Source organism: Rhinolophus hipposideros (genome assembly GCF_964194185.1).
Source record: "Rhinolophus hipposideros genome assembly, chromosome: 25".
NCBI lineage: Eukaryota > Metazoa > Chordata > Mammalia > Chiroptera > Rhinolophidae > Rhinolophus > Rhinolophus hipposideros.
In genome coordinates, this window is record NC_138071.1 from 11,668,528 (window position 1) to 11,684,133 (window position 15,606).

At 36.1% G+C, this 15,606-nt stretch overlaps 1 pseudogene across 1 annotated transcript in view; it reads right to left on the reverse strand.

The window, feature by feature from the left end:
• Positions 1–12,242, reverse strand: part of LOC308492850 (5' exonuclease Apollo-like) — a 56,448-nt pseudogene extending 44,206 nt beyond the window's left edge. The window contains exon 1 of the transcript in view: positions 12,149–12,242. The product of the transcript in view is annotated as a 5' exonuclease Apollo-like (transcript). The remainder of the gene's footprint in view (positions 1–12,148) is intronic.
• Between the last annotated feature and the right edge of the window lie 3,364 nt (positions 12,243–15,606).

Consider the following 15,606-nt stretch of genomic DNA (forward strand, 5'->3'; position numbering starts at 1 on the left):
TTTGGCACGTCCACAGTAAATTAAACACAGAATTACCATGTGATGCAACAATATCATTCGTGTGATTAAACCCAAGAAAATTGGAATCATATGTCCACACAAAAACTTGTACATGAATGTTCATGGTGGCATTATTCATAATATCCAAAGAGTCTAAATTTAAATGTCCGTCAACTGGTGAATGGATATTTTAAGAATGTGGAATATCTATACAATGGAATATTATTCAGCCATAAAAAGGAATGAAGAAAGTACTGATGCATATTACAGCATGGATGAACCTTGACGACATTATGCTAAGTGCAAGAAGCCAGACACAAAGGTCATATATTGCATGATTTCATCTATATGAAATGCGCAGAATAGACAAATCCATAGAGACAGAAAGTAGATTAGTGGTTGCCAGAGGTGAGGGATGAATTGGGAAGTTTAGGGTTTCCTTGGCGATGTTGGAAAGTATCTGAAATTAGATACTTGTTGTGGGGATTTCACAACATTGTGAATATACTAAAAAATTACTGAATTATATATACTTTGAAATGGTTTTAAAAAACTATCTTTCTGATTATCACCCCACATCCTCTGAAATGCATTTCACAGTCTTACCTTTGGGATATATCTCTCTCCAGAAGGACCCTGTTGCAATGCAAGATGCTCTGATGTGTGCGGGCCCATTAAGTCCCACCACTGCAAATATAATTAATCAACCTCCCAGAGGAAGGCAACTCTACAACAGCAGCTGTGAGGACAGACAAATGACGATGCGGGCAGCTCCCAGACACATCATCTGTTAACCTCTGCACCAGGAAAAGAAAATAAATGCAGGAATAGAGACAAAGTCAAAGTGCTACAGAAGGAAGGCTTTTGAATAGAAGCAGCATTTTTAAAGGAATCTTGAAACTGAAGTGGAATGTAATTATGAAGTAAGGAGAGAAGGACTTTGAAAGTGGAGACAACGGCATGAGCAAACATGGAAGAATGAAATGTGATGGAAGGATACGCTACAGAGGAGACCAACAGAGATGATGCAGGATAGGACAGCTTCTCAGAATGAACTATGAACTTACAGGAATGTGAAAAACTAAAACTAAATATATTCAGTTCTAAATATATTAAGTTTCTTATTACTATTATTGTTAGTATTATTATTTTCACGGTTATTACTGTCATTGTGATGATTTTAAGCAAAGAATACAGAATACTTTTACAATAACTTCATTTCCCATGTAGAATGTCACTAGTCTCTGGGGTGGTGAGGGATGGCAGTCACCTGCCGATGATTCTGTACAAGAAAACTAGGAATTTTTTTAGATCTAAAAATCTAAATGTTTTGCTATATCCCAATACTCTTATAATGTAAACTCTCCTCAGTGTTCAGGAAAAACATATACAATCATTTTACGTTTTCAGTAGAAAAAAATTACAGACAGCTGGGCTTTCTCACCTTATGCTCACCTCAACACTGACGAGATGGTATTCTATTTTGGGGCAAAAGCCATTTCGGGACTTGGCATGCCTTATTTTCTTTCTCCGCCTCTCAGCTGTGCAACCTTCCAGAAAATTATTTACCTTCAAAATCAGGATGAAACCAAATGACTGAATATCTTGAAAGTTACCCTCAGAAGTTAAATTCCTTACCTAATGATATTCAAGAAGATGGAAGAGGAAAGAAGCGAGATGATTCGAGGTGTGGATCTGGTATACTGACTTTAAAAGTAGCTTTATCAATGCCTGCTTCAAATGGAATCCCAAAACACCTGATGTTATAGACGTTGCCTTGGTTTCGCTCCTTATAGAAGTTAAAATTATTATGATTAAGTACTTTTTCTTTGGACCTTTGATTCTCAGTACCATCAGCTGCTGGGATTCTGGGACATTGGAGATGCAGGTATAGCTAAGACAAATTGGTCAGCTGAAAGGCATCTTAAGTCTCCTCCCAAGACAAAAATATGACTGTGCTATTTTTGTATCTGCTCATCAAATAAATCAAATTTTGTTTGATCAGTTACTTCAGGTCACTTTATTGAAAGATCATACTGCTGCAAAAATTGGTCATTTTGGGATGGAGGAAGCAAATGACATTAAAATTCAATGTGGGGTGACAGGTTTACATCAAAGACTGTTTCCTGGCAATTTCTGTAATGAAGACAGGATCTATGCACATGAGACTTGCAATACTTAATTTGAATTCAGCATGGACCACTTTCCCTGGGTGCATACAGCGTCACTTTTAAATGAATAAGCACGACTTGAATAACTTGGTTCTTGCATTAGATATAACATGCTGATTATTCTTTTTTAAATTAGTTATATTTCCAATATAGTCATGGAGATATGAAATATAGTATAGGGAATATAATCAACAGTGTTGTCAAGATTATGTAAGGTGCCAGATGGGCACTGGACTTATCAAGGGGATCATTTCATAGACGGTGTAGATGCCTGACCAGTGTGCTGTATACCTGAAGCTGAAGTAGAATATTATTCTATGTCAACTATAAGTAAGTATATGTGTATATATATGTATATGTATACATATATACACACACACACCTCTCTCTCTCTCTCTCTCTCTCTCTCTCTATATATATATATATATATATATATATATATATATATATATATATATATATATATATATATATCACACACACAAAGATTGGATAATTAACTTTGTAAACTTTATATATGTAACTGACCACCGTGATGGAGTCTGGGCTGGCCTACTGGATGATTAGACACATGGCTCTGTCATCCTCATCACCAGCTGGCAGCACCAAAGCCAGACAAGTGAGCAGGCTCCTACTAGCGAAATATGGGAAAATTGGGACTCCAACAAGGATAATGATTGCAATGAATTGAAATCCATTGTTATGGAGCAAATGTTTGAGTCCTCCTAAAGTTCCTGTGCTGAAATCCTAACCCCAATATGATGTTGTTAAGAGGTGGGGCCTGGGGGAGGTTAGTAGGTCATGAGGGTGGAGCCCTCATGAATGGAATTAGTGCCCTTATAAAAGGGACCCCAGGGAGTTATCTTGCCCCTTCTACCAGGTGAGGATACAAGGAGAAATCCTCAGTCCACAGGCTAGAGGAGAACTCTCCCCAACACTGACCCACTGATCTTGGCCTTCCAGCCCCCAGAATTGTGAGAAATAAGTTTCTGTGGTTTATAAGCCACCCAGTCTGTGGTATTTTGTCATAGAAGCCTGATTGGACTAAGACACCCATCAAATATGTTTAAATCGTTGAGTTGATAATGGTGTAAAAAAGAAAAAAAAATGATCATTTACTTTCAGAAGGTGACTGAGGACAAATTTGTTATTGTGATAAATGAGAAATAAAAGGAAAGACTAAAACATTGGTCTTGCTTTACTAATCTTATATGATACCAAAATAATAGTGGAGGAAGAGCCTTTATGGATAGTATTATTCCAGCCAGCATATTAAAAATTAAATGACAAGCAGTAGAATTTTACAACTCCCATCAAATTAATGAATCTAGTCATGGGGTCCACAGCTGCTAATATCACTAAAAAGACAGCCAAATAGCACGTGCCTCCTCACACAAGAACGCAATACAACTTGTGGTGTTGCCAAAGGGACTGAGCCTGAGCCTAATGAAACCGGCGTGTTATCTGCCAGATTGTGACAAATACAGAGGACAGAGGAATATCCACAGCTACTGGTCAAATAGACCTAGTCCTTCACAAAATAAATTGTAAAGAAAAGTTGGGGGTGGAAGGAAAAACTGCAGAGTAATAGTGATTTAGGTGACACATCCAAAAATCGCACACACACACACACACACACACACACACACAACTGAAAATGGGCGAGATAAAATGCAGCATCTAGGGAGGCATGCTTGAGAATACCTCAGCCATGACTTAATTTGTTTAGGCACTTTTTGAATACGTACAATTTGCAAAGCTCTGTTTTAGTCATTAGAATATTTAGATGACAAAGCTATAAAAAAAAAGCAAAGATGTGATTCAAGTAAAGAACTGTGGCTGCACTTGTGGGGAGGGATGTGAGAGGGCCTCCTGGGGTCAAGCCACAGTTCTCTTTCTTGCCGTGAATGCTGGGTACTCGGGTGTTAGTCTGATGATAATTCATTAAGCCATATGTTTGTCTTGTTTATTCTTCTGTATATGTGTCTTATTTGCATTTCAGAAGTTAAAAAATAAAAAAGAGAGAGACTCTATCAGTTAGGAAATGTAGCTCTAAGATCAGATTCAGAAATAAAACAGAAAAGTGCCTTTTTTATGTCCTTGACCTCTTCTGTCCTGAGGCATTGTCCCCATGCATGTGCCCAGAATTGAGCTCTCGGTTCCAGACTGATGGCCTGTTTTAGTTTTTCTGCCGTACGTATCTCTAGTCTAGAAACCAGCACATAGCTAGTGCTCCATAAATATGTGTTGAATGAATTAGTACAGATGTTAAAAGTTTTGAACACCTCTTAAACATTTTAAATCTATAAAGGGATGTTTTTTAATGCTAGCTGAGGAAAAACTGTTTTTATTTTTCGAGAATTAGAGGAGGTGGCCTTGTAATGTGAACTCATCATCATAAGATATCCATTAAGATGCTTTCAGGAATGTACGGTTCCTATTTTCCTGATAGGTTTCCAGATCATCTTTATTATATTATCTTTTGCTAACATAAGTTTAAAAAAAGAAAAGAAAAGACTAGATTGTTGCTTTTGTGAAATTTAGGTACATGTATGAATCGTGCTTCAAAATGTCCCTGATTCTAAGCTAAACAAATTACAGCTGAAATCCTAGCAAATACACATATCATAGGGTCAGAAGGCAACATTTACACCAACGATCAATAATGTACGATTATCTAATTTTAAAAATTGAAAAGGTCTTATTTATTTTCAATTTTATGATGTCAAAAAATAATGATTTTTTTGTTATCAACTTCCACTATCATGTCATATATAAAACTTACACATAGATATGAGTTTTCTTACCCAGATGGCATTAAGATGATAGCCACTATTCCCAATCTCTTAAAAGTAAACAAACACAAAGGGCAATATACACTGGTAAATATCAACTTTTCCCCTGTATATTCCCACACTGAAGCCTGTATCTAGAACAAAATGGTAAGAGGTTTCAATGCAAGTACATACACTTTTAATAACTTTGATCATATCCAAGTTTTAGTGTCCCAGCTCCTAGAAACAATGCAACAAGTACATAAATGGAACAAGTATATAAATGGAAATTAAATGAAAAAAATCAAAGCAAATGTCAAAAGCATCTTTTCATAAAAGATTTAGGAACACTTTAAAATAAACAGAAAAAGAAAATCCTCCAAGCTCTAGTGTTAAAATCACGAGAGCTATTAAAGAAAAGAAAAAAGAAAAAAAAGTTATACTCGATGGCATCCTAGTACAAGGGAATTTAAACACCGAAGGATAAACCTTTATCTACAAGTTGAGTGATCCTCATGTATTAAGCCTTTCTTTATTCTCCCAAAGGTTCACTTGTATTTAGATATCAGTTACTGTGTGTCAGTCTGCAGACTAGGTAAATAAATTTGCTTTCTACAGTGTAAAGTGTACAGCATAGGGAAATAGTTCCAGCACACACGAAAGCCTCCAAATGGCTTTGATTACTTGTAGTTGCTAAAAAGCCAGGAAGGGCTGAGGCCAAGATGCTGACTTCTTTGAGTAGTTGCTAGCCTTTGATTTTCATTCTAAGTGAACTTTCTCTTGCAATTTGTCTCCATCCTGTGTCATAAAAATGATGAACTCACAGAATGACAGACTGGGAAAAATCATTTGAGTCTCTCTGGATGACTTATCCATGTAGTAAGTTTTGGCTGTCTGTACAAGATTGTGCTGTATTTGAGGTAGAAAGACACCTCTCATTCTCCCCAGATACCCAATCTGCGTTTCCAATTTATTTGAATCTCAATCTTTCTGACGTCTCATAGGCATAACTCCAGTAGCAATGGAATCTGGGTTCAAATGTATCGTCAGTGAGGCACAGTAACTTCTGATTGAGCATTTAGAAGCTCTCCTTGGTCTCTGTCACAATTTAGTAACTACTAGCAATAAAGCATGAGGCACAGACTTCTCCCTAATGATTTCACCTGGATTATTTGTTTACTTATAAAATAAATGTAATTGGAATTCTATTTTGAAGGTCATTCATGTGCTTTCTTTACTGCATTTCTCTTTGACCCCCACCTAAAGCATCCATCTTTCTGGGGCCTCATTAGGTTTCCCTGCGAACACTTAGAGTCAGAAATGAAGTAATATTTTGCTGTGGGCATTCAAAATAGGATTTTGTAGTGAAACAGTGGCCCACAAAGAAGGACCTTGAGAGACGAGTTCAGTTTATTCAATTATATTCAATACCTTAAGGTTTAAAGCTAGAGGACTCCATTCATAGGGTCCCCCAGTAATGAACTAATGGGCTGGCACCACGAGGTCACCAGGACTGCTGATGGAAGGGAAGAAAGGCAGAGGTGGAAGGCAGCGAAGGAAAGGACAAAGCAGCCTATTTATTCCAGGGCCTAAGGCATCAGGCGGGGAGTGGTTCAGACAGGTTGGAGGATCTAGGGTTATCACACACAACTGACTTTGGTTTGGACAAAGAAACTACCACTCAAGTAACTGAAGGAAAAGAAGTTTTTGCTCTGCTCCCCATTTGGAACCTTGAGAAGAGGCTGTCCTCATCAACCAGAGGTTCAGGCTGAAGTTTAACCTACAGTAAATTCAATGTCTGTCTTTCTCAACCTTCTACAGCTAAGCCTTACGTCAGGCAAACACCCTACAGCTCTGATGCAACAGCTTAAGCAACTCTGTAAGATCGCTGAGGTTGGTAAAAGACAGACTGGGTAAAATCTGTTTGAACACCCCTTGCAAATCTAAAGTCTGTTGAGGGGTTTACCTAAAAAAAAAAAAAAAGTGTTTCTGTGGCTTTCATTTACGATTCAAAACAATGTTTCTGCTAAGCCTGTATATTTTGTTTCTCTTGTAGCTCCCTACTAGCACCTTTAAAAAAAAAAAAAATGGGAGTTAGCTGGATGTATCAAACTCGTTCCATTTTGTAAGAAAGAAAAATAATGATGAAAGTTATAGAATGATAATTTATAGTAATAAAGCAAACAGCATTTCTTCAAGAATCTTATAAAGTACAAAAGTAGAGATGGATCAGAAAACCACAGAGAATGCAGAGAAAATAAAGTAGGATCTGGACAAAAATCATATATATTAAGAAAAGTTATGTATATGAATGTCTAAGTATATTTATGTCTCACCATCAGAAATGGTTTTCCTCTATAAAGCATATATATATATATATATATATATATATATATGTAATTTCCATTTGGGGAGAAGTTTCTAAGAGCTTTATGACCATGGGGGGGGAATGTGCTCCCACTTTTTTTCATATTATTATCTCCATTTCCATGCAAACAACAGAAATATGACAATCAAATGCTGGTAAGTGTGGGGTTATTTTTCTCCCACTCTCCTACATTTTCTCAGCTAGAGCAGCAACTTTCCTTTTTCTTAAATTTCTGTGTGATTGAAATGTCATAAATCTACCTCATAATCTACTTTAAATAAATAAAATATTTCACCAAAATCTAGAGGGTTTCTACATAAAGATCTCACTTTCATTTACTGTTATTTAAACATGTAACTTAGTCTTAATGACCACTTAACTGAACTTGAGGAACAACTCTGGATCCTGCGTCTCTCATGAAAGTAGAACTCTCATTCTAATAACTTCATTTGTCCTCTTGGTCCTTGGACTTTCAGGAGCAGAGGAAGACACAGCTTTCCTGGAGCTGCAGTTATCTGACTCATACCTCCCTAAAATAGCACCGTTATCCACCACTTGTGCTAGTCACAGCAAACATTGATAGAGATATACTTAATTGAAAGAACTGAAGACTAATTAAGATAAACGTATAGACAAATTAAATGAAAATTTTATGGAGGAGATAAAGTGGTATTTGAGACAGGAAAATCAAGGTCACAATCTATGGTTGATTATCATAGAACTTACTTATACTAATAAGAGGAAGTAAGGGGGAAAATCAGATAATTATACATAGTTTATGGTAAAAATCATCTCACAAGAACTATTTTTGGATGACCACTGACAAAGGCAAGGCATATGGTAAAACACCTCCAGAAATTCAATACTTAAGTTATACAGAATAAACTAAATAAGTCAAGAAAACTCACTCAAGCAAAATAAAATAGCTGATTCAATTATTTGAATGATTAAGGACAATTACAGAAAAAAAAGAGTTGCTGTTGAGGAAAATAAAAAGATTCTCCCCATATTATCAAGGTTGACTGGCTGCATTAATCGAATTAATAGATTGATTAATCACATAGCTTTGTTTTTATCAGCAAAGCTTTGGTGTCCTAATGCCTTAAGCCCTGCGGGGTATACTTTAGTCTCATTCTCTTCAAACTGAATCCTTGAATCCATTAATCATAGAATGCTTACTTATTGTGTTCCATGTAACTCTGTCTCACAGTTAATATCCTTTGTGATTAAAATGTACTTTGCACATAAATCAGTATACCAAAACTCAACATGATTATTTATTTTTCAAAAAAATTAGCTATTTCAATAAACAATGACATATTTATTAAACATCAACAAACTATGCACTAGCTCGTTGTTCACTTAAGCAACGACCTTTTTTTTTTTTGAAACAAACAGTTCAGTTCAGTTTAAATAATTTATCTGTTGAACCAGCTATTCCTGCATAACCCATTTTCAACTTTTTCAGCCTTTAGGGATCATCTTCTTTCATACCCAAATTGCCTTCATCATAATTGGTCAAAGAAAGCCAAGGCTTGTCCCCTTCCTATTTTTGAAAAAGCCCAACAAATGCATCTGTCTTTTACTCAGCCTGATGATCACTTATTCCCTCTCTACCCTGGTAGTCTTCTATTCTGCAGTTAAGTCAAACTCAAATACTGTCCCTTTTTCACACTGTGTTATCCTAAAAGACAACACAAACCTTTCTCTTCATTCTCTAAAGAACTGTCACACTTGGCTTTTACTTTTAGCAAAAAAATTACCAAAATCTTAGGGACAAGAGAAAGATAAAAAAATTCAAAAAGTACATTAAGAAGAGAAAAATGGATCTTTCTAGTCTTGTACCCCCACAGCTCCTACTGGAAGCCTACTAGTACCATTGCAAGAGGCCAGGTCACCAGCTACATAGGAGTGGCTGGCCCTGTCTCATAGGCACCCTTCCTAAAGTCTAGACCCTCGTTTTTCTGAAGATTCTAGCCAGGAAATAAGAGCTTTCCTTCATTGTTGTATGTTACTTTGTTGTATTTATTTCCCTGAATGTAAACCATCTCACAGAGGTAACTTCATCTAATAGAAAACAAACTTTTCATGACTATGCCTATTTCCATTAATTAACTGTTTCTTACTTCTGTTTCCTTCCAGACAAGAATAGTGACTTTTGCATTAGAAAAAAAAAAAAAAAAAAGAAAAAACCCTCCAGAAGCCATTCCCTTCCTCCCCAAAGTTAAGGTGCAATCTGTTCTCAAAATTAAATTCAAATGTCATAATCTAGAGAACATGGAAAAAAAATAACAGTTTTGAAGCTGCTGTTTTTCCTCTACAACTAACTATTTAGGCTTCAATAAATACTTGGCTACTGTCTCAGCTAGAGTACTCTTACTGCATTAGAAATTATTTACTAGCTAGTTAGTATCTAGTTGTTCCTAAAATTAATAGTTTTGTGAATGACATCAGCAGAGAAGTTCTAAACCAATTTTCATGTGGAGTTTGGTAATATGTCTGAGTTTATAGCTGTTTTGACAGTGTCCTTTCTTAGCCCCATATGTTAGAAATTTGATAAACACAGCATGCAAGAATTGACGTTATTTGAGTATTGCTGGAATATATGGAACTATTAGATCATTTATTATCTGAATCTCACATTTAAAGTATCACGGAGATTGTGCAAAGCACCTTAGTTATTTTAAAGAATAGGAAAACATCCCTATACACATAAGGCAATGAATTGTTCATTTAATCTTCTTTCCCCAAAAAACATAAAAGAAAATCATCTATAACTTTCATGTAAGACAGAGAATTGCAATTATATTGAAATCTTAAATGCTTTTGGAAAAGAGCCTAATATGTTGTTTTGTTTCCTGGAAATACCACCCATCCCACACAATATTATTTTTCCAATTTACATGAAAATGAAGTACGAATTACTCAGTGGGCAAAAGACAAAATCTTATTGGGTCTTAATCCAAAAATTTGGAAATAGTTTTTGGTTGGAATTTTATTTATTTTATTATTGTTATTATTATTATTATTATTATTATTATTATTTATATAATTAACACAGAATATGATGTCTGCATCTTCAAAAACTCCTAAATGAAATATCTCTGACTTGGGACAGCCCTAACTAGATCAAGTGCAAAGATAATAGGAGAGTATTTATACAGTACTTGCTTTCTGTACATGGTTTTGTTTTTGTTTGTTTTTTTGTTTTGTTTTGTTTTAAAGATTTTATTGGGGAAGGAGAAAAGGACTTTACTGGGAAACAGTGTGTACTTCCAGGCCTTTTTTCCAAATCAAGTCGTTGTCCTTTCAATCTTAGTTGTGGAGGGTGCCGTTCAGCTTCAAGTTGTTGTCCTTTCAGTCTTAGTTGTGGAGGGTGCAGCTCAGCTCCAGGTCCAGTTGCCGTTGCTAGTTGCAGGGGGCACAGCCCACCATCCCTTGCGGGAGTCGAACTGGCAACCTTGTGGTTGAGAGCCTGCACTCCAACCAACTGAGCCATCCAGGAGCTCAGCCACAGCTCAGCTCAAGGTGCTGTGTTCAATCTTAGTTAGAGGGGGAGGAGCCCACCATCCCTTGCGGGACTCGAGGAGTTGAACTGGCAACTTTGTGGTTGAGAGCCCACTGGCCCATGTGGGAATCGAACCAGCAGCCTTCGGAGTTAGGAGCATAGAGCTCTAACTGCCTGAGCCACCAGGGGCCCCTGTACATGATTATTAGAAATTTCTTATGAACGAGACTGGGAAAATGAAGACACTAAAGTATTAATAAAGAGACAGAACATTGTACAAAGAATAATTTATTTTAACAGTGAAGAGTTAAACACATTTATTTATTAAATCTAAGTATATATCCCAAATATCCAGTTATTTGTTTTAATAGATTCTCTCAAACTAGTTTATGTTTACACATTGCCCAACTCAAGCTTTTCTTCTCCAGCAATCTGTTATAGGTTTATGATGTATTTATTTTTCGCTCCATGGCTAGTTCTTTCATTTCCTCATATCCAACTTTTCCTAAAAATAATTGGCCAACCTTGCTCAAATTCTGTATCATTGTTAATAGTTTGTTATTTTATATGAGACATGCTAGGATTATAGCTAGCTTGGTGAAAGGGAGCAAGCTACTGCCACTGGCATTAATTTTCTTCATCTACATATGTATTTATTCACTCAAAAAAGTGTAATGAATGAGAATGATGGTATTTTCTGGCACTGAGTACAGAAAACAAACATGGAAAGAACCAGACCATATCTGATAAATGGGGGGACCTCATTTATCAAGGGATTCTTAATGGTCTAAATATTGAAAATTTTATGTATGTATTAGAGAATATTGATGTCCTATCATTAAAGGTACAATAATAAAACTAGTTAATTGAACAAATTAAATCATTTCTCTTTTCTTTTTCTATACATTATTATGATTCTCTGGTATTTCATCGTAATTAACATAGGTTTGAAAAATAGACAGATATGACTACTAGGTAACTGTATTCAGATATGGCAGGTAAAGAACTCAGTACCTAATTGTGATAATTAAACTGTCCAGTGCTGTGAAGACATCGTATTAACCCATTAATTGGAATGGCTTACATCTTCTGTGATCTTTAAGTTTTCTAATGAAACTTTTCTATTACATCAACAATACATGCAGAATTAAATTGGAAATAGGATGAAGTCTGATATCTTGTACTACGGACTATGTGACATATATTTAAGATAATAATGTAAAAACCTTAATGTGGGAGTCCTATCTAATTCTAATTAAAAGAATGAAATGTGAAATAGTCAAAGGGCTGAAATCTTCTTGGCATAAAAATGATCCGACTCACAAACCAGGGACGCTTTCCGTGAAGAGAATGCTGTGCATGTCAGTGCGATGAGGCGGCTGTGGGGCAGCTCCCCAGGGACCCGCAGCACCCACTGCCATCAGCCACTTTGTATTGAAAGGTAGACACCAAGAACTTTATCCTAAGTGCCGCCATATTGATATGATAGTCTTTTGAATGAGGTCAGTTTTCTAAATTACACTCCAATAGAGGAAAATAAGATGGAGTGCCTATTATAAAGTGATAAAATATTCAATGGGTAAGGTAACACATATGAAAGAGGATGGTCTGGGATCAGGGTGCAATATCAAATGTAAGTCACTTAGTTATCAAAACCATGGTCTTTATCCAGAGCCAGGTAGTTACTCAGTCTCGTGGGGAGTTGGGTTTCCACAGTCTGGGTAAGAAAACATGAGCTCTTGAAATTGAATCTGCTCATCTCACATTACACTCTCATGAAAAAGAGAGAGAGAAGAAAACAGACTTATGTGTTAGTATTACAAGTGTTTGCGTGATCATAGAAATTAATTGTGTATTTAATGTTTCATGATTTGTTTTAGTAATTCCATCACCAGCAATGTTTTACTTGAACTTTTAAAATTTTGAAATAATGATAGAGTTTGCAGAAACAGTGCAGAGAGGTCTTGTGTATCCATCACCCAGCTCTCCCCAATGGTGATATTTTTCATAACCATAGCACATTTACCAATGCAGGAACTTAATTAGAAGAGTACAGTGAACTAGACCGCAAACCTTATTCAGGTTTCTCCATGTTATGCATTCACTTTTTTCTGTCATTGTGATTAATTCTATGACACTGTATTACATATCTGTATGGCTTTGTATAACCATCATTATAATGAAGACACAGAAGTGTTCCACCACTACCGAGTGCTTCCAGGTGCTATCCTCCAGTCACACCCCACCTCCTCGTCCCCATCCCCTGGCAACAGTCATCTGCTCCCCATCTCTGTAATGTGTCTTTTCAAGAATGCTACATGAATGGAAACATACAGAAGGTATATTGTTGAGACTAGCTTTTTTTTTTCTTGCAGTAGAATGCCCTTAAGATGGAACCAGTCTGTCTACGACAATAATTCAATCCTTTTTAATTGACACGTACTATTCCATTGGCTGGATGCATTACAGTTTGTTTAATCATTCACACTGATGGATGTTTGGGTTATTTCCAGTTTGGGGCTATTGCAAATAAAGCTATTATAAATATTCATGAACAGATTTTTGTATAAACATAACTTTTCATTTTCTAGGATAAATGCCTAGAAGTGCAACTGTTGGGTCACATGGCAAGTATATATTTAACTTTGGAAAAACTTCCAGACTAATTTCCTGAGTGACTATGTCATTGACTTTTCCATCAGCAATGTATAAGAGATCCAGTTATTTCGCAACCTCACCAGCATTTGGCGTTATCAATACATATACATATGTATATTTTTATTTTAGTCATTTTAATAGATTTGTAGTATCTATTGTATCTCATGATAGTTTTAATTTGTATTTCCTAATGATCAATGTTGTTGAACATCTTTTCCTGTCTGTTTGCCATCCGTATCTATTCTTTGGTGACATGTCTATTGGAACCTTTTGCTTTTTTTCTAATTGGATTGTTTGGTTTCTTACTGTTGAGTTTAGAGGGCTCTTTATAAGTTCTGTATATGAGTCTGATATGTGATTTGCAAATATTTTCTCTAAATCAGTGGTTTGTCCTTTTATTTTATTATCATAGTTTTTCATGGAGCAAATGATATAATTTTGATGGAGTCCTATAATTGAGTTTTTCCTTTATGAATTATGCTTTTGGTGTCACCAAAGCATTTGTCACCTAACACTAGGTCGAGAAGATTTTCTCCTATATTTAAAAAAAAGTTTTATAGTTTTACATTTAACATTGATGTCTATGACCCATTTTGAGTGAAATTTTATGTAATATGTGGGCTTTAGGCCAAGGTTCATTTTTCTTTTTGAAACTGATGCCAATTGTTTCAGCACCATTTGTTAAAAAGACTCTTTTTCTTTTTTATCGAATTGGTTTTTCTCCCCTGTCAAAAATCAACTGGACATATTTTGTCACATCGGTGCTTTACCAGCAGGAAAGTAAAAAAGAGAAGAGAAGGTTAATACTCATACCAGCTACATGGGAGATAGGAAATATGGTCTTCATTACAAGTGGGCACGTGTCCAGATGAAAACTGAGGTGTCTATTACTATATAAAAAGAATATAATGAATATTCAGGGACACTTAGAAGTCTCTACCAGAGGAACTATAATTTAAAAACAAAAACAAAAACATGATTCAGCAGTTTGGCAGGTTTTCCATCCCATCAAGGGCTGGCAGAGAAGTGACATGGCTGACATCTCTCAGTGCTGAAGGTCCCCAAGTCCTTTCTGCCTGCCTCACTACGCAAACCTTAATATTTAATACCAATGTGTTGCCTTCCTCTCTCCTTAATTATATGCTGACTGCAGTTTTCTAGAGCAATACCAATGTGTTGCCTTCCTCTCTCCTTAATTATATGCTGACTGCAGTTTTCTAGAGCAATACCAATGTGTTGCCTTCCTCTCTCCTTAATTATATGCTGACTGCAGTTTTCTTGAGCTGGGAGGCCATCCCTGATTTCCTTTAGGTGACTATTGCACTCGTGGTTCATGATCTATTTCTGATTCAGTTCTGCTCAGTTTTAGATGATATATTAGCTAATAAATTGTCCCTAAAGTTTAATATTTTTGGCTCTTAAGATTATCTTGATTCAGATAAAACCACTCAAATATAAGAGCCACTATCTCTATCTCCGAACACTGAAAGTTACAAGGGAGAAATGAGTGATAAAGTTGGAAAGTGGAGCTGGATCGATGCTCGGGGCAAGTATACATTTGCAACAAGAAACCTCAGGCCACAGCTATGGAGGAGGTTTAGAGAGCAGGAATTTGCCCTTTCTCGTTGTTACTGGTACCGGTTTTGTACCGTTTGATGTTTAAATGGTGCCCAAGGGATCCCTGGCATTTTTTCACTCAGGTAAGGAACAGCTAAACTGTATTTAAAAATCTGCCCTATTTAATTATATGCTGCTTCCTTTTTGGTTCCAGGAAAGGATTAGGCTGGTCAGCAGCCAGTTGATTGGCACCAAGGTGCAGCTGGAATGGGAGGTTGGCTAGAACAAGGAGTGAATTTTGTCAAAAGATGAATCTGATTGCCCAGGCCCATTGTGCAAAAAAATCAGCATTCCCGGCATTTTGTGATGTATTTCTTTCTACAAGTGTTAAATTTTGTAAATGTGCTCTAGGTGGTCACGTGAGTGATAAATAGAAAGTGGATCGATGACTTAGAATTCTCAAGGGTGCCCTGGAAAGATGATTGTAGCTCTTTTTTTTTTTTTTTCAGTATTGCAAATATAAACATTTATGGTTTCAAATCCTTTTTAAGTTGTAGAAAACTGAGTTTG